Genomic DNA, 19,683 nt, shown 5'->3' with positions numbered 1-19,683 from the left:
GGTATTTAACAAAATGTGACACATCAGCTTTTGTGGACCCACACATTCCAGTATGGCCAGCAAGAGTATTACATGCCCATATAGCAAAACTATGGCAGAACATGCTGGGATGTGTAGTTCTCCAGCAGCTGGAGGACAACTTGTTGAATAACATTAGCTAACATGTTTATCACTCTTCTATTTATCCTCTTTTTCTCTCAATGTCTTATTTTAACATTAGTGTCCCACCCCCCTTACCTCCTTTTGATCGTTCACCACTCCTGTTCATGTGTGTCAGCCCTCCACCCAAATTTCTCTTAGAATAATTAGTGACTATACCTGCCTTCTGGTGAGCAATGCCCAATATTTTGTAGCTGGTTAATAAACTTTATGATAAAGCTAGAGTTACCAACTCATCCCTTTAATTCGGGACACATATTAATTATGCAGGTTCTGTGGATGGCTTTCACCTGTTTTTAAACCTCCACATTTCAAGACTCCATTTCACCTGGTTTTAAACTGCCACAGAACCTGTATAATTAATATGTGTCCCGAATTAAAGGGATGAGTTGGTAACCCTAGATAAAGCACATAAATCATTACATGCAGTGGTAGAAAGCTGGCAGCATGAAGATGATGTCACAGATAGCCTTTGTGATGTCACAGCAGGCATGAAAGAAAAGGGGTACTTGTGTATTTTGGCGGCGCCCGATTTCTGCATCGTACGATGAACGTATCGCATCGCATGCCATGTACCCGATGGGATGCGATGCGACGCGATTTTGACCCCCTATACGATTAAAAATCGTATAAGCACCCTAATGGGTGCTTACAATGTTAAATGCACCCCCACGCCACCCCCACACTATAAACGTGAACCCGAAGAGTGGCGAGCGCCGCGAGCGGCGGCGGTACGCGTCCTACGACCTTTTCATACCCCCACTATCCACGTCGGCGTGGAGTTGAGAATAGATTAGTGTGGTGAGCGCAGCGAGCCACCGAGCCCGAAGCATGGCGAGCGCAGCGAGCCCCGCGAGGGGACGCGGATACCTTCCCAGGTAAACGCGTCCCTTCGCGGGCTTCACAGGTATCCGCGTCCCCTTGCCACGCTTCGGGCTCGGTGGCTCGCTGCGCTCGCCACACTAATCTATTCTCAACTCCACGCCACGCTTCGGGTTCACGTTTATAGCTGGGGGTGGCGTGGGGGTGCATTTAACATTGTAAACACCCATTAGGGTGCTTAACATTGTATAAGCACCCATTAGGGTGCTTATACAATGTTTAATCGCATCGCATCGTATGGCATTGTATGCCATGTACAATGGCATACAATTTGAAAATTGTATGCCATCGTACACTAACCAACAGACTAAACAACACCCTTGAATACAAAAGCTTTGTTTCACGGCACCCCTAGGCCAAAAAAAATGTAGAAAAAAAATATAAAATGAAATGAACTTTAAATGAATTGTGTTTAGATGTGATCCTTAGGTTCAGTTATATGGTAAAGGGTTCTGTTTGTACACACATTTTATGATTGGTAGTCCCCAGAACTGGTTTTGTTCATAAAAAATTGACCATAATGTGACTTTGTCTTAGATCAACAACCTGAGGCACCCCTGCAATTGTCCTGAGGTACCCCAGGGAGCCTAGGTGCACAGATTGGGAACCACTGCCGTAGACTACAATGGGCTACCGCCATCTCAGAATGGCGATAGCCCAGGGATGCGATGCTGCCCGATGTTGATACATCGGGCAGCTTTGCATCCCCCATAGAAACATATTGGGGATGCGGCCGGTGGCGGTGGAGGGATCGCAGCAGGGATCGGAGGTTCCTGCTGCGGTTCCTCCTACATACATTGGGGGGAAATGTAATATTTACATATAACCCCGGAAAACTGGTGTATTCAGGGATTTAGTTGCAAATATTGAATGATGATGAGATAAGAGTGGCCCATGCTTTGTGGTACTAGACAGTGACTAGTGCATCTTTAAAGGGTTTATAAGACAATAATAATAATGTTATTTACATAGCACTTTTCTCCTAATAGGGCTCCAAGGGCAGTATTCAATGTGAAAACTCGGCATGTGCAGAGAATCCTGTTTAGGATTCGCTGCACAGTCGCTGTGTTCTGGAGGGCTGGAGCCTTCGCTTCCAGCCCTCATTGTCACAGTATTCAATGCCGCAGGGGCTCGCTGCCCCTGACGGCGATTCTTAACCCCTGCGGCGGACGGCGCAGGGAGCCGGGGGATGGCGGCAGGTAGGGACATACCTCCCAACTTTAACGGAGACGGAGGAGGGACAGATCGTTGCGAGCCGCAGGCGGGCTGAAAAATTCAGGGGCATGGCCTAATTTAGGGGCGTGGCCTATAAGTGCGGCTCTCCCGCGAGGCCACGTCCCCATTTTGACGCTATGGGGGCATGACCCAGAGGCTCTGTGAGCCTCTAGCCATACCCCCAGCCCCCTGGCTGCGGGAATATATGCTGTGCGCATGCGCACAGCGTTTATTCACCACTGCTCAGCAGCCAACAGGGGGGACTCCCAACAGCCCCCCCCCCTCGCCACGGGACACTGCTGGCCGCGGGAGGGACGCGGAAATGTTCCCAAAAACCGGGCCATTGGGAAGTATGTAGGGAGATGGAAGTCTCCCTGTCTGCTCAAGAATGTATGTGGGGGGGAGGAGGGCTCCCCGGGACCCAGGCAGCACAAGGACGCGTCAATAGTGGGGTGGCGTCAATAGTGGGGTGGTGTTAACAATGGGGGGACACTTCACATACTTAAAACCCATGACGCTGCATATACAATCAAAAATTGGGCCCATTGGCCCATTTCCCATTGTTACCTATGTAAAATCGCGTTGATCGCGTCGATCGCATCGCATGCCATTATAATTAAAGAAATTAAAAGGCCAAGCAGGCAGAAACTATGGAGCTTTAAAACGCAGTTAACAAATGCGAAGCTAGATACCTGTCCAATAACACCCCTGAAACAAAATTAGCTTGGGATTTAGCCTGAGAAAAGTGGCTTGATTGTATAAAAACTAAAAATATAAAAAAATATGAAATATAATTCACAAAGATTATATGCTAACTCTGATAAAGCAGGTAGTTATTTAGCATTTCTGGCCCATGTAGATAACCCCATAAAATCTATTCATAAGATCCGCGATAAAAACTGGGCAATGCAATATAGAACAGGTGACATAGGTGCGGTGTTTAACCCCTTCACGACAATTGACGTATATATACGTCATGGCCGGGAAGTACTTCCCGACCGTTGACGTATATATACGTCATGGCTTAAAACTGTCACTGCGTCTAGAGACGCAGTGACAGAGGGACGATGTCTGCTGTCCCTGACAGCAGACATGTCCCTGCATGCCCAGGGGGGGCTGCGATGCCGCCCCCCCGTCGCCGATCGCTGTGATTGGCTGTTCAGTGTGAACAGCCATTCACAGCGTTTTCCTGTGTCACCGGCGAATAACGTTCGCCGGTGACACGGGATCGGAGGTGATTGGTGCTGTAAAGTACAGCACCAATCACCGCGGGGTGTAAGGGTGACACTGGTGTCACCCCACCTCACCCCGCCCGCCCCCAAAGGCCGTGATTGGTCCGTCGGACCGACGGACCAATCACAGCCGTGGAGGGGGGTTTAAACTAACGGTGACTGCACTGCAGACGCCATTCCGGTCTGGAAAAGCGTGCAGTGCGGTCACCGTGCCCCACCTGCCGCCTATACTGACCAGAACCCTTACCTGATCATTGATCATTGATATTGTGACATTTTGTGACATCCTGTGCTGCATCTTGTGCTGCATCTTGTGCTGCTGCGATTTATTAGATAGATAGAGAGTTAGAGAGAGTTAGAGAGAGAGAGATAGAGAGAGATAGAGAGAGATAGAGAGAGATAGAGAGGCCTAGTGCTATATTTTGTGCTGCTGCAGTGTGATAGAGCTATAGATAGAGAGAGATAGAGAGAGAGAGATAGAGAGAGAGATAGTGACAGATTGTGCTATATATTTTTTATATAACTGAAAGAGATAGAGAGAGATAGAGAGAGATAGAGAGGCCTAGTGCTATATTTTGTGCTGCTGCAGTGTGATAGAGAGAGATAGAGAGAGAGAGATAGAGAGAGAGATAGTGACAGATTGTGCTATATATTTTTTATATAACTGAAAGAGATAGAGAGAGATAGAGAGAGATAGAGAGGCCTAGTGCTATATTTTGTGCTGCTGCAGTGTGATAGAGCTATAGATAGATAGAGAGAGATAGAGAGAGAGAGATAGAGAGATAGTGACAGATTGTGCTATATATTTTTTATATAACTGCTGCAGTGTCATAGAGTGATAGATAGTGAGAGATAGAGAGAGATAGTGATAGAGTGCTAAATTTTGTGTCGGCTGCCCCCGCCTTTTTGTGCTGATCACTATATCTGAGGTGATCAGCAACTTTTTGGGGGTACAGAGGTTTTTTTTTTTTATATATACCTGTCAGTACCACCAAAGGTTGTGCACCTGCTGCCCCTCACTGGTAATCAGTGTCGCATCACTGATCACCTTTTTTTATTTTTTGTGAGTGCTGTGGGGTCTTTTTTACATTTTTTTTTTACACACACTGTGATTTTGTGTGTGTCCTGTGGCCACTGTGCACTGATCAGTGACGTACATCACTGATCAGCTTTTTCGGCACAGGGTTGATCTATTTTTTTTTTTTTTGATCAAATTCCTGTTGCCTTTGAGCGCTGTTCAGTGACGGACGTTACTGACCAACATCTGTGCTCAATTTTTGGCGCAGGACCTTTTTTTTTTTTTTTAACCCCTTCCATTTTTTTTTTTTTTAACCCCTTCCATTTTTTTTTTTTTAACCCCTTCCATTTTTTTTTTTTTGAACCCTTCAATTTTTTTTTTTTTGTATTTTTTTTTTCTGCACTACATACACAATACACACTACATACCCCCTGGGTTGAAATAAAGTTTGTACCCCCCCCTACACTATACACGTGTTGAAACATTTCACTACCAGTAACACAAAAATATAAATGGCATCCCAAATGTCATCCCAAATGTCGTCCCAGTCATCCAGGAGAATGTATTCGGTGGAGGAGGCATATGCCATGCTTGCATCTGACTCTGACACAGCCAGTGAGGCAAGCGGGGAATTTGAAGGATTTGTCTTAAGCTCCTCTTCCTCCTCTGATGATGAGGGACCCCCTCAAAGACGCCCCCGTAGAGCAGCTGAGACCCCCCCCCCAATAATTGATCTCGTATGGACCCCACCACCAGACAATTTTGAGCCCCAGGTTCCTGAGTTTTTGGCCATCCCAGGAATCCAATTTGATTCAACAGGTCTCAGAGAAATTGACTTTTTCAAATTATTTTTCTCTGATGATTTTATAAATTTAATGGTGGACCAAACTAATTTATATGCCCAGCAGTTTATTGCTCAAAACCCCACGTCATCATTTGCTAGGTGGACCCCTGTAGATGCAGTAGAGATGATGACGTTTTGGGGTCTGGTGTTACATATGGGCATAGTAAAAAAGCCACAAATTAGGCAATATTGGAGTACAGATGTTCTGTACAGCACCCCATTTCACCGTATGGCCATGCCCCGGGCTCGTTTTGAGGCAATCCATAAATTTATACATTACACCGATAATGCACAGTGCCCACCCAGAGATGATCCCACCTTTGACAGGCTATTCAAAGTCAGGCCGGTCATTGATCATTTCAGTGCCAAATTTGCAGAGCTATACATCCCTGATAAATGTATTAGTATCGACGAGTCCCTTATACATTTTAAAGGAAGGGTTAAATTCCGCCAGTACCTTCCCAGTAAGAGGGCAAGGTATGGCATAAAAATGTATAAGCTGTGTGAAAGCACCACAGGGTACACCCACAAGTTTAGGGTATATGAAGGGAAGGATTCAAGAATTGAACCACCAGAATGCCCCCCCTCCCTCGTAGGTGTTAGTGGAAAAATTGTCTGGGATTTAATGCACCCCTTCCTAGATAAGGGTTATCACCTCTATGTGGATAACTTTTACACCAGCATCCCCCTGTTTAAGGCCCTTGGTTCAAGAGGTACAGCAGCTTGCGGTACTGTGCGCAAGAACCAAAGAGGCCTCCCCAAAACGCACATTGCCCAAGTAATGAGAAGGGGTGAAAGCAGGGGAATATGCACCGAAAATATGTTGTTGGTCAAATATAAGGACAAGAGGGATGTCCTTATACTGACAACAATTCATGGAGACAGTACCACCTCCATCCCTGTACGAGGTACCAGTACCCACACCTCCAAACCAAATTGTATCCTAGATTACAATAAGTACATGGGCGGAGTGGATCTTTCAGATCAGGTACTAAAGCCGTACAGTGCCCTGCGGAAAACAAATATCTGGTACAAGAAGCTGGCCGTGTATATCATCCAGATGGCACTGTATAACGCTTACGTGCTATTCCGTTCTACCGGCCAGAGGGGGACATTTATGCACTTTCAAGAGGAAGTCATAAAGAGCCTAACATTTGGGAATCAGCAGGCAGAGGGCCCCAGTACTTCTAGTACTGGCCCCCGTATTGTACCAGGGCAGCATTTTCCCAACGAAATCCCCTCCACTGCAAGAAAGGGCAGGACACAAAAAAGGTGCAAAGTTTGTTATAAAAAGGGAATAAGAAAGGAAACTATTTTCCACTGTGAAACTTGCCCCGACAAACCCGGCCTATGTATAAAGGAGTGCTTTAAAATATACCACACATCTATGGATTATTAGGTTCATCATTTCACCGTGCTTCGGGGGTCTTGCTAATGCCACATAGCACCCACCATTCATTCCACCAGAATCTGAGCTGCAAAATCCAAAAATCACTCCTTCCCTTCTGAGTCCTGCCATGCACCCAACTGGTATTTTTTGGTCACATGTGAGGCATTGCCGTACTCTGGAGAAATGGGGGCACAGATTTTGGGGTGCTTTGTCTCCTTCATTCCTTGTGAAAATGAAAAATTTTGAGCCAGAAGTACATTTTTGTGTAAAAAAATGTATTTTTTTCATTTTCACTGCCCAGTTGTACCAAAATTGATGAAACCCCTGGGGGTTTGAAATGTACACTATACCCCTAGATGAATTCCCTGAGGGGTGTAGTTTGCAAAATGGGGTGACTTGTGGGGGGGTTCCACTGTATTGGTAATGCAACATAGCACCCACCATTCATTCCACCAAAATCTTTGCTGCAAAATCCAAAAATCACTCCTTCCCTTCTGAGTCCTGCCATGCACCCAACTGGAATTTTTTGGTCACATGTGAGGCATTGCCGTACTCTGGAGAAATGGGGGCACAGATTTTGGGGTGCTTTGTCTCCTTCATTCCTTGTGAAAATGAAAAATTTTGAGCCAGAAGTACATTTTTGTGTAAAAAAATGTATTTTTTTCATTTTCACTGCCCAGTTGTACCAAAATTGATGAAACCCCTGGGGGTTTGAAATGTACACTATACCCCTAGATGAATTCCCTGAGGGGTGTAGTTTGCAAAATGGGGTGACTTGTGGGGGGGTTCCACTGTATTGGTAATGCAACATAGCACCCACCATTCATTCCACCAAAATCTGTGCTCCAAAATCCAAAAATCACTCCTTCCCTTCTGAGTCCTGCCATGCACCCAACTGGTATTTTTTGGTCACATGTGAGGCATTGCCGTACTCGGGAGAAATTGGGGCACAGATTTTGGGGTGCTTTGTCTCCTTCATTCCTTGTGAAAATGATAAATTTTGAGCCAGAACTGCATGTTTGTGTAAAAAAATGTAATTTTCCATTTTCACATCCCAGTTATACCAAAATTGGTGAAACCCCTGGGGGTTTGAAATGTACACTATACCCCTAGATGAATTCCCTGAGGGGTGTAGTTTGCAAAATGGGGTCACTTGTGGGGGGGTTCCACTGTATTGGTGCTTGGGGGGTCTTGCTAATGCGACATAGCACCCACCAAAATTCCACCAGAATCTGAGCTGCAAAATCCAAAAATCACTCCTTCCCTTCTAAGTCCTGCCATGCACCCAACTGGTATTTTTTGGTCACATGTGAGGCATTGCCGTACTCGGGAGAAATTGGGGCACAGATTTTGGGGTGCTTTGTCTCCTTCATTCCTTGTGAAAATGAAAAATTTTGAGCCAGAACTGCATGTTTGTGTAAAAAAATGTAATTTTCCATTTTCACATCCCAGTTGTACCAAAATTGGTGAAACCCCTGGGGGTTTGAAATGTACACTATACCCCTAGATGAATTCCCTGAGGGGTGTAGTTTGCAAAATGGGGTCACTTGTGGGGGGGGTTCCACTGTATTGGTGCTTGGGGGGTCTTGCTAATGCGACATAGCACCCACCAAAAAAACACCAGAATCTGAGCTGCAAAATCTAAAAATCACTCCTTCCCTTCTAAGTCCTGCCATGCACCCAACTGGTATTTTTTGGTCACATGTGAGGCATTGCCGTACTCGGGAGAAATTGGGGCACAGATTTTGGGGTGCATTGTCTCCTTCATTCCTTGTGAAAATGAAAAATTTTGAGCCAGAACTGCATGTTTGTGTAAAAAAATGTAATTTTCCATTTTCACATCCCAGTTGTACCAAAATTGGTGAAACCCCTGGGGGTTTGAAATGTACACTATACCCCTAGATGAATTCCCTGAGGGGTGTACTTTGCAAAATGGGGTGACTTGTGGGGGGGTTCCACTGTATTGGTGCTTGGGGGGTCTTGCTAATGCGACATAGCACCCACCAAAAAACCACCAGAATCTGAGCTGCAAAATCTAAAAATCACTCCTTCCCTTCTAAGTCCTGCCATGCACCCAACTGGTATTTTTTGGTCACATGTGAGGCATTGCCGTACTCTGGAGAAATTGGGGCACAGATTTTGGGGTGCATTGTCTCCTTCATTCCTTGTGAAAATGAAAAATTTTGAGCCAGAACTGCATGTTTGTGTAAAAAAATGTAATTTTCCATTTTCACATCCCAGTTGTACCAAAATTGGTGAAACCCCTGGGGGTTTGAAATGTACACTATACCCCTAGATGAATTCCCTGAGGGGTGTACTTTGCAAAATGGGGTGACTTGTGGGGGGGTTCCACTGTATTGGTGCTTTGGGAGTCTTGCTAATGCAACATAGCACCCACCATTCATTCCACCAAAATCTTTGCTGCAAAATCCAAAAATCACTCCTTCCCTTCTGAGTCCTGCCATGCACCCAACTGGTATTTTTTGGTCACATGTGAGGCATTGCCGTACTCGGGAGAAATTGGGGCACAGATTTTGGGGTGCATTGTCTCCTTCATTCCTTGTGAAAATGAAAAATTTTGAGCCAGAACTGCATGTTTGTGTAAAAAAATGTAATTTTCCATTTTCACATCCCAGTTGTACCAAAATTGGTGAAACCCCTGGGGGTTTGAAATGTACACTATACCCCTAGATGAATTCCCTGAGGGGTGTACTTTGCAAAATGGGGTGACTTGTGGGGGGGTTCCACTGTATTGGTGCTTGGGGGGTCTTGCTAATGCGACATAGCACCCACCAAAAAACCACCAGAATCTGAGCTGCAAAATCTAAAAATCACTCCTTCCCTTCTAAGTCCTGCCATGCACCCAACTGGTATTTTTTGGTCACATGTGAGGCATTGCCGTACTCTGGAGAAATTGGGGCACAGATTTTGGGGTGCATTGTCTCCTTCATTCCTTGTGAAAATGAAAAATTTTGAGCCAGAACTGCATGTTTGTGTAAAAAAATGTAATTTTCCATTTTCACATCCCAGTTGTACCAAAATTGGTGAAACCCCTGGGGGTTTGAAATGTACACTATACCCCTAGATGAATTCCCTGAGGGGTGTACTTTGCAAAATGGGGTGACTTGTGGGGGGGTTCCACTGTATTGGTGCTTTGGGAGTCTTGCTAATGCAACATAGCACCCACCATTCATTCCACCGAAATCTTTGCTGCAAAATCCAAAAATCACTCCTTCCCTTCTGAGTCCTGCCATGCACCCAACTGGTATTTTTTGGTCACATGTGAGGCATTGCCGTACTCGGGAGAAATTGGGGCACAGATTTTGGGGTGCTTTGTCTCCTTCATTCCTTGTGAAAATGAAAAATTTTGAGCCAGAACTGCATGTTTGTGTAAAAAAATGTAATTTTCCATTTTCACATCCCAGTTGTACCAAAATTGGTGAAACCCCTGGGGGTTTGAAATGTACACTATACCCCTAGATGAATTCCCTGAGGGGTGTACTTTGCAAAATGGGGTGACTTGTGGGGGGGTTCCACTGTATTGGTGCAACATAGCACCCACCATTCATTCCACCAAAATCTGTGCTGCAAAATCCAAAAATCACTCCTTCCCTTCTGAGTCCTGCCATGCACCCAACTGGTATTTTTTGGTCACATGTGAGGCATTGCCGTACTCGGGAGAAATTGGGGCACAGATTTTGGGGTGCTTTGTCTCCTTCATTCCTTGTGAAAATGAAAAATTTTGAGCCAGAACTGCATGTTTGTGTAAAAAAATGTAATTTTTCATTTTCACATCCCAGTTGTACCAAAATTGGTGAAACCCCTGGGGGTTTGAAATGTACACTATACCCCTAGATGAATTCCCTGAGGGGTGTAGATTGCAAAATGGGGTGACTTGTGGGGGAGGTTCCTAACTTTTAGCACTTATGGTGCCTAGAAACCTACATGGTGCCTAAAAAAAAATCTCATAAAAAGGAGGCTCCAAAATCAAGTAGGTGCTCCTTCTATTATGAAGCCTGTGGTTTGGTCAACGTGCACACTAGGGCCACATATAGGATATTTTTGAAAACAAAAGAATTGGGGGAATCAATTTTTAGTCACATTTCTCTAGTAAAATCTACTGTATTCGTTAGAAAAATGTATTAAAATTGAAACTCTGCAAAAAAAAAGAAATTTTGAAATTTCACCTACACTTTGTTTTAATTCCTGTGAAACACCTAAAGGGTTAACAAACTTCCAAAATGCTGTTTTGAATACTGTGAGGGGTGCAGTTTTTGAAATGGCATCATTTATGGGGGTGTCTCACATACAAGTCCCTCAAAGTCACATCAGAACTGAACTGGTCCCTAAAAAAATCAGTGTTTGAAATTTTCATGAAAATTTGAGAATTTGCTATTCATATTGTAAGCCTCCTAGTGTCCAAAAAAATTAAAAGGAAGTTGAAATAATGATGGAAACATAAAGTAGACATATGGTCTATGTTAGTTATTAACTATTTTGAGTGGTATGATTATTTGTCTCACAAGCAGAAAATTTAACATTTTGCAAATTGCAAAATTTTCCATTTTTTCACGATATTTTGGTATTTTTCACAAAAAAACACAGACTGTATCGACGAAAATTTACCACTAACTTGAAGTACAATGTGTCACGAGAAAACAATCTCAAAATCACTGGGATAAGTAAAAGCAAAAAAAAGTTATCCCCACTTAAGTGAGACATGTCAGATTTGAAAAAAAGGGCTCTGTCATGAAGGCACAAACTGGCTCTGTCATGAAGGGGTTAAAGATTTCTTTCATACACTGTATGAATCAAAATCTATATATACGACCAGTCACAAATACAGAACTTTGTAAGAACAATCGAGTTGCCTGGTCTTCCCACTTAAGGTACAAAAACGGTAATTAACCAGTAATATACTGTTTACAACATGCAGTGTGAAAGGGGTAAAACTTGCTTTGACCCGTTTAGAGAAACATCTAAAAAAAACGGGTCAAAGCAGGTTTTGCAGTGTGAAAGCAGTATAAGTCTACTTAAGTGGAAAAAACTGAGCATTTTGTACCTAATGGAAGGGGTCTTGTTCACAGGTATGTGACCACTGGTGGTTGGCAACAATTGGCGTTCTGACACCGATGGTAAATAGGTCTACTTTCAACTGATGTTCACCTATGGTGGCTGCGTTCTGTGCATGTGCAACCAAGGGTCTTGATTGTCTAACCCAGGGGTGGGGAACCTCCGGCCTGCGGCCCGGATACGGCCCCCGAACCCTGCTTGTCCGGCCCGCTCGTCCAGCTGCATATTTTAACAGCCGCCCGCCCACCTATATTACTGCAGTAATATAGCTGTGCGGGGGGCCGCTGATTAATCACTAATATAGGCGGGCGGGCGGTGGGCTGATTAAGCTTGATTCAGCCTCCCGCCCGTCCGCCTATATTACTGATTAATCGCAGCCGCCCGCCGAGCAAGAATCTGATTCCTACCTAATCAGCCGCCCGCTCGCCCGCCCACCCACATGGATGGATGACTGCTGCGGGGAGATGTTGAGAACCAGCGCCCGCCAATCACAGTGGCTGTGGATGTGATGCGTCCACAGTGATTGGCGGGCGTGATGCGGGCGGTAGGGAGGGAGACTGGTCGCGTGGATCAGTGCATGGGCGGGAGCATCCTACAACAGCCGCAGCAGCAGCCATCACGCTGTGCTGCCACAACTAAAACTGTTAAAAGGTAAATGCTGCTCCTCTCACCATCCCTTCCCCAGTGACTGACAGATCCAGGGGTTGTCATTTACCCCTGGATTTACACCCAAACAGGTTTATGTGATTATCTCTGATTATCATAATCAGAGATAATCACATAAACCTGTTTGGGGGTGACTGCCACTTTTTAGGAGTAAATGACAACCCCTGGATTAATGCTGTGCATTAATTAGCCAGTCCTAGTGTCTCTGGCCACATGTATATGCCGCTGCCCTGTGTATAATGCCCACGTGTATATGCCGCTGCCCGTGTGTATAATGCCCACGTGTATATGCCGCTGCCCGTGTGTATAATGCCCACATGTATATGCTTCTGCCCACATGTATCTGCTTCTGCCCGTGTGTATAATGCCCACATGTATATGCCGCTGCCCTTGTGTATATGCCGCTGCCCTGTGTATAATGTCCACGTGTATATGCCGCTGCCCTGTGTATAATGCCCACGTGTATATGCCGCTGCCCTGTGTATAATGCCCACGTGTATATGCCGCTGCCCTGTATATAATGCCCACGTGTATATGCCGCAGTCCTGTGTATAATGCCCACGTGTATATACCGCTGCCCTGTGTATAATGCCGACGTGTATATGCAGCTGCCCTGTGTATAATGCCCACGTGTATATGCCGCTGCCCTGTGTATAATGCCCACGTGTAAATGCCGCTGCCCTGTGTATAATGCCCATGTGTATATGCCACTGCCCTGTGTATAATGCCCACGTGTATATGCTGCTGCCCTGTGTATAATGCCCACATGTATTTTTAAGTTGATAATTTTTATATGGCCCCGGACGGGTTTTCAAATTTACCAAATGGCCCTCGGTAGAAAAAAGGTTCCCCACCCCTGGTCTAACCATTAATCCAAGCAATGAATAAACCATCGATGGTTGGTTAGCCTGTAGGCTCCTTGGAGAAGGGCCCTCTTCCCTCCTGCACTCTTCTTGCATTTCAGTTACAGCTCTCTTACTCACCTACCATCTCTATGCGCATCTCTGCTCACTCAGGGGTAGATTTATCAACAGGTGTAGAACGTTCTTTATTGATGCAGTTGCATGCCCTGCATTTCGGCCGAATGTATCATACCATACATTTTCGTTATGGGAGTGCGTTATCCCCACCCGACGGGGATATGCTGTCTCCCATAACGTATGTGCGATCCTCCCCGGCTGTGTGTTCTGCGCATGCGCCGGTTACCCTGTCACGCTATGTGTCACCGGCACATGCAAGGTTTCCAATTTTTGGGGCAGCTTGTTGGCGTCTTCAAATAAAACTGCGCAAGTTCGCAGGGGATGCTGTAAACCCGGCGTATGCGCAGTTTTAATTTGAAAATGCCGGAGACCAACAAGCGGCACCAAACAGACCCGCAGCGCCAGAAAATTATGGTGATATAAAAAGAGGAGCGTGTGGCCAGCGGGAAGCTTAAAAAATAAGGTATGAGCCTCTGTAGCAATTAACGAATACACGTTAGTCCCACCACCATACCGCCGCACGCTAATCACCCGCATCGCGGGCTTCATAGATAAGGGGAAGCGCTAACCCCTGCTTCAATGCACAGGGATAGTGCATATGCCCCTTATCGCCAGGTCATAAATCTACCCCTTACTTCTCTACATCTGGGCTGTATTGTGTACTAAGCCTTGTACACACGGGGGAGATATATTGCTCAGCCATATATAGCTGAGCAATATATGGCTGAGCATTCTCCTTTTCATCAGCGACCAGAGATGGTCGCTGATGAAAAAGAAACTGCCGGGGGAGCCCGGCAGTGGTAATCAGCTGGTCGCAGGAGCATGTTCCTGAGACCAGTGATCACTACAGGGGTAAAAACGCTTAGCGACCATATTTACAGCGATATTATACAAAATCGCCCCCGTGTGTACGCACCTTATGAATTGTGCTGCTAATTGTTACTTGTGCTGTTTTAGTTCTTCTGTTGCTGTTATGTTTAGTTCTGTGTACCCTGTATTGTTCTAATATGTGCTATATGTACGATGCTGCATAACACTTGTGGCGCCTTATAAATAAAATTGTAATAATAATAATAATAGATGGCCATTCCTAATCTGAATATCCACTTCCATAACGTGGGCTGGAAGTCTACTCAGAAACTAGGGGCATATTTACTAAAGCTTCTAAAAGTGAAAAGAGAGGAGGTTGCCCATAGCAACCAATCAAATTCTAGCTATCATTTCTCTGTTGCATCCTAGAAAATAAGACAGAATCACCTCTTTTTACTCAATTTTACCCCCTGGTTTCTGTTGCACAATGGGGTAATCTCCTGCGTCCAATCCATAAATATTACCCCTATTTAACCCTCCAGCAATATTCTTCCATTAGTCCTTGTTTTCCTCCCACACCCGAGCTCCCGCAGTGCCACCTGTCGGCCTCTAGGGGCACTGCTGCGCCCTCCAGGTACGTGCAGAAGGGTCGCGCCTTCTGATTGGTCGCCTCACCATGGCCGGCCTTGGGGGAGAACCGGTGGATAATGGATCGAAACATCTCTCAAACCGTCACCAGGACGACTACCGCCTTGGTCCCGGCCCCGGGGCCGCTTGCGCTGTGAGCCGACGTATAAAGCGGGTCGGTATTCCTTCCCACGCATGAGGCTGACCAATCAGCGTGCGCGGCCCGGCGGTTGCTGGGCAGATTATGCTAATGGCGCGCCGCCGCCATGTCTGCAGCTACCATTCTGAGGTAAGGACGGGTTGGGATTTTCCATGTAACTGTCAGAATGTGAGGGCGGGGGAGTCGCGACAGGGGCCACGGGGGCCCCCACACACCCCCGGGGAGGTCGGGTTTGGGGTAGGACCCGGGGGCAGCGCGCATGGCGGCTTTTCGCGGCTCGGGCTTTTCTCGCCGTCCCCGTGCTGTGGATCGGAACGAGGGTTGTTGTCGCCTTAGTCCCACCCAAAATGGCGCTGTCGTCGGTTCCCCCGGCCCTGGTGATGGTGGGAGGTGCGGGTGGCGGCCGGGGGGACATCCCGGGTGTCCACCAGAGCTCGTTGGCCTGGGCCTGTCCCCGGGCCGGCCCCGCCGCACAGCGCCCGGTGGTACAGTCTGCCCCCGCCCCCTGACAGAAGATGGGACGCCGCATCTTACCCGCAGCGGCCGGGGGGGTGGTCGCGGGACGCCGGAGATGAGGAGGGGGAGACCGGAGCGGGGAGACTGGGGACGCCGGGTGGAAGTGCGGGGGAGACGGGTCCGGCAGGAATGCGGCCTCATAGCTGCGCAGGGCCGGGATGAGGGCAGCTGGACGCCCCCCGACCCGCCGCCTCCACCCCCACTTCAGGATGGGGTCGGCCGCAGCCGCTCTCTGTCTGCCCCCCCTGGTGGCAGTGACCTGTGCGGGGGCAAGTTCTAGCCCTGTACCATAGTTACCGGACACCAGCCTCATTATCTGTAATATAATGCCAGGGGGTAGCAGTGCCAATCCCGAGTTACCTGTAAATTTGTCAGGGTCACTTCTGGGTTACCTGTAATGTAGTGTCAATGCCAGTCCCCGGTTACCTGTAATATAGTGCCAGGGGGTACCAGTCCTGGGTTACGTGTCAAATAAACCAGGGAAGTACCAGTTCCCTGTTACCTTTCATATAAAATGTGGTGGTACCAATCCTGGGTTTCCTGTAATATTATGCCAGGTGGTACCAGGCCAGGTTTACCTGTAATATGCCTGGGGGGAACCAGTCAAGGGTTACCTGTAATATTATGCCAGGGGGTACCAGTCCAGGGTTACCTGTAATATTATGCCAGGGGGTACCAGTCCAGGGTTACCTGTAATATGCCAGGGAGTACCAGTGTAACTTCTGGATTACCTGTGTAATGTAGTGCCAGGGGGTACCAGTCCCAGGTAACCTGTCATATAGTGCCAGGCAGTACCAGCCCTGGGTTACCTGTCCTATAATGCCACGAGTGCCAGTCCCCGGTTATCTGTAATATAGTGCCAGGTGGTACCAGTGTCTGGGTACCAGCCTCATCATCTGCAGTATAACGCCAGGCTGTACCAGTCCTGTGCTATCTGTAATAGATTGCCAATCCTGTATTATGGCAGAGGGTGCCAGTCCCGGGTAACATGTAATATAATGCCAGGGAGTTATAGTCCCAGGTTATCTGTTAGATATAATGTCAGGGAAAACCAGTGCCAGTCCTAAGAGATCTGTAATTTGGGTATGATTACAGTACCACAATCTGTCTGTACTGTGGCTGTCGGAGTTCTGCAGTTGGCATCCTGACCACTTGGATACTGACTCCTGGCCGTTCTGTTGTAGATGAGGGAATATAAGTGTGGGTACTGCTTTATGAAGTAGTCTCATTACCATAGGAGATGGAACCTATAATGTAAGTCCACAGTGTACTGGTTATTGATTCATAATATTAAATAATGGGGTTCTGTTATGAAGGCTTCATGTTGCTGAAAAATAATGCAATGATATAGTGTACAACGTCACAGTAAATGAGGCTGCCTCGGTAAAACACCAGGTGGTGTCACCCAATGATCTTGGATGTACCATGTATTGCAGAGTTCCTCAAATCGGACAGCCCTTGGGAGTATGATTGTGTGCTTACATCAACATCATGATGTTTCTCTATCTTTTGCCCAGTTAAAAAAAAAATCCTTATTTTGGGTGTTTTCACTTTCTGTTTTAATCAGTTACTGGCTGCTGGAAGTTGCCTGCTACCGTCTCTGTACCCTTTTGGCCATCCGGTTGATATAACTACAGCGTCTAGGTCGACGCAGACTTAAAGGTTAACCCATGGAAAGGCTGACATGGGTTTTTCTTTTTTTTTGTTTGTTGTTTTTTCATACTTTGACATCAACGTGAACTCTGATTTGGGGGCCTGATTCAGATCTAAATGTAGTTTAGCATATCCTCGCTAAGCTATATTTTCTGACGCTAGTCTGCAGGGGGGCCGCCCAACACATGGCAAGACCACCCCATTTGCCGGATCCCTCTCCACGCAAAAAATTTCAGAAACATCACTAAAGTGCGAGTGCTTCGCTACACCGCAGCCCAGCTGCGAAGCAAGGTGCAGGTTGGCCATGTTCTAGGTCGCTGCATGGCACGTTGAACAGCCGCTGCTGCCCTACCCCTGAGTAGTCCAGACAAGCGTGCATTTTCCGGATCACTCCCTCAAAATGCGCACCCCAGCAATGACGTGTTGCTGCCGGCTCTGACACTGTGACCGCTTGTTATCACAGTTTCAGGGCTCGCGCTGCCATGGGCGCACATTCGCAGATCTCTGAAAAGGGTCGTCTAGCGATTTTAAGAGATTTTCGGTACTCTTTACCTAGCACGGCGCCCGCGATTACAATCGCGGGCGTCGGGGGTAAAAAATCGCGGGTAAATCAAAAACGGGTGCGACGCGATGCCCGCGATTTTCCCATAGAGATCAATGTTAAAAGTCAGATTGGTCGCGATTTTAGCGTTAATTGGCTCAATGCCCGCGATTTTTACATAGGAATCAATGTTAAGTGGGCCACAGAGCCCTAATAGTCCCCCTGAAGTGTGAAATGGCCCCCACAATTTTTAACGCCACCCCACGATCAACGTGAACCCGAAGCGTGGCGAGCGCAGCGGTACGCGTCCTCCGACCTTTTCATACCCCCACTATCCACGTCGGCGTGGAGTTGAGAATAGAATAGTGTGGCGAGCCACCGAGCCCGAAGCGTGGCGAGCGCACGCGGATACCTTCACAGTTATACGCGTCCCCTCACGGGCTTCACAGGTGTCCGTGGCGACGCGGACACCTGTGAAGCCCGCGAGGGGACGCGTTTACCTGTGAAGGTATCCGCGTCCCCTCGCGGGGCTCGCTGCGCTCGCCACGCTTCGGGCTCGGTGGCTCGCTGCGCTCGCCACACTATTCTATTCTCAACTCCATGCCGACGTGGATAGTGGGGGTATGAAAAGGTCGGAGGACGCGTACCGCCGCCCCTCGCGGGCTCGCTGCGCTCGCCACGCTTCGGGTTCACGTTGATCGTGGGGTGGCGTTAAAAATTGTGGGGGCCATTTCACACTTCAGGGGGACTATTAGGGCTCTGTGGCCCATTTAACATTGATTCCTATATAAAAATCGCGGGCATTGAGCCAATTAACGCTAAAATCGCGACCAATCTGACTTTTAACATTGATCCCTATGGGAAAATCGCGGGCATCGCATCGCACCCGGTTTTTAGTGCATGCGATGGTCGCGATGGGCGCCGTGCTAGGTAAAGAGTACCAGATTTTCTTTCAGGTGTGAATCAGGCCCTGGGGACAGTAAAGTGTGCCAAGCGCAGCAGCACGAGGCACATGACAGAAGCCTGTTGAGTGAGGCTATGCACTACACTAATTGGGGCCCCAGGTTGATAGGTGTCACCATTGACACACAAGCCTTTTTTTATGTTGACCATTTGCTTGTCAGCCTTTTGCATGTTTTAATTTTGTCAGTGTTGACCTATTGCTTGTCCACCTAGACACTGTAGACCTTTCCATTCAAACTCAACTTTTGGAATTGCTGTAAAAATGCTTCCTACATTATGAAGCCGGCTCCCCCTGCCCATATTTTGCAGTGATTCATTTGCTGTAGCACTCGGCCTACATTACGTTTCTCACAATATCATTTACTCACAAAAGTGGAGATAGAGAAAAGTTGCCCTCGAAACATTTTTTTTTATTGTTGGATGTTGTCTGCAATAAGCCCCAGTTAAGCCTTTAGCTCAGGGCTCAACAAATCCTGGGGGCCAGGTCACCATGGCGACCAGATTCTGCTTCCTGGCGACCAAAAGGAGATCCTGCTTCTTGCCGGGCAGAGTGGTGCGCACTTGTGGCAACAGCCGGGCAGAGCGGTGACAACCCACCTGGCTGTATCGGAGCAGGTCTGCGGCTATTTCAAAACTTGAGCAGACTTGCGAGCCAATCAAGAGCGGCAGTGGTAGTTCCTGATTGGCAGGCGGACCAAGAGCTCTGATTTTAGCTCATGAGAAATTTGAAATAGCCGCGGACCTGCTCCGATACAGCTGGATGGGTTGTCCACTGCTCTGCCGGGCTGTTGCTGTTACTGCGCATGGTAATGGGAGGGAGGGAAGAGGAGGATGGTTAATCCCCCATGGCATGCAACCCCTGGCATCGAGCATGCAACGGCTCCTACATTTTCACCCTGGCTCCTAGATTTAAAAATATTTGTCCAGCCCTGCTTTAGCTATTGCTTAAACCCC

At 47.3% G+C, this 19,683-nt stretch overlaps 1 protein-coding gene across 3 annotated transcripts in view; it reads left to right on the top strand.

The window, feature by feature from the left end:
- Positions 1 to 14,930: 14,930 nt before the first annotated feature.
- Positions 14,931 to 19,683, top strand: part of LOC146042702 (PR domain zinc finger protein 10-like) — a 44,858-nt gene continuing 40,105 nt past the window's right edge. For 2 of the 3 annotated variants that reach the window (XM_083162869.1, XM_083162867.1), the window contains exon 1: positions 14,931 to 15,185. The gene's annotated coding sequence lies outside the window, so the exon portion shown is untranslated. Of the gene's footprint in view, positions 15,186 to 15,699; positions 16,827 to 19,683 lie in introns of those variants that run through there. The other variant, XM_083162868.1, reaches the window with a different exon arrangement.

Source organism: Crinia signifera, chromosome 19 (assembly GCF_055691185.1).
Source record: "Crinia signifera chromosome 19, ASM5569118v1, whole genome shotgun sequence".
Classification (NCBI taxonomy): domain Eukaryota; kingdom Metazoa; phylum Chordata; class Amphibia; order Anura; family Myobatrachidae; genus Crinia; species Crinia signifera.
Note: the sequence above shows the minus strand (reverse complement) of the source record. Positions and strands in the feature narration are given on the sequence as shown.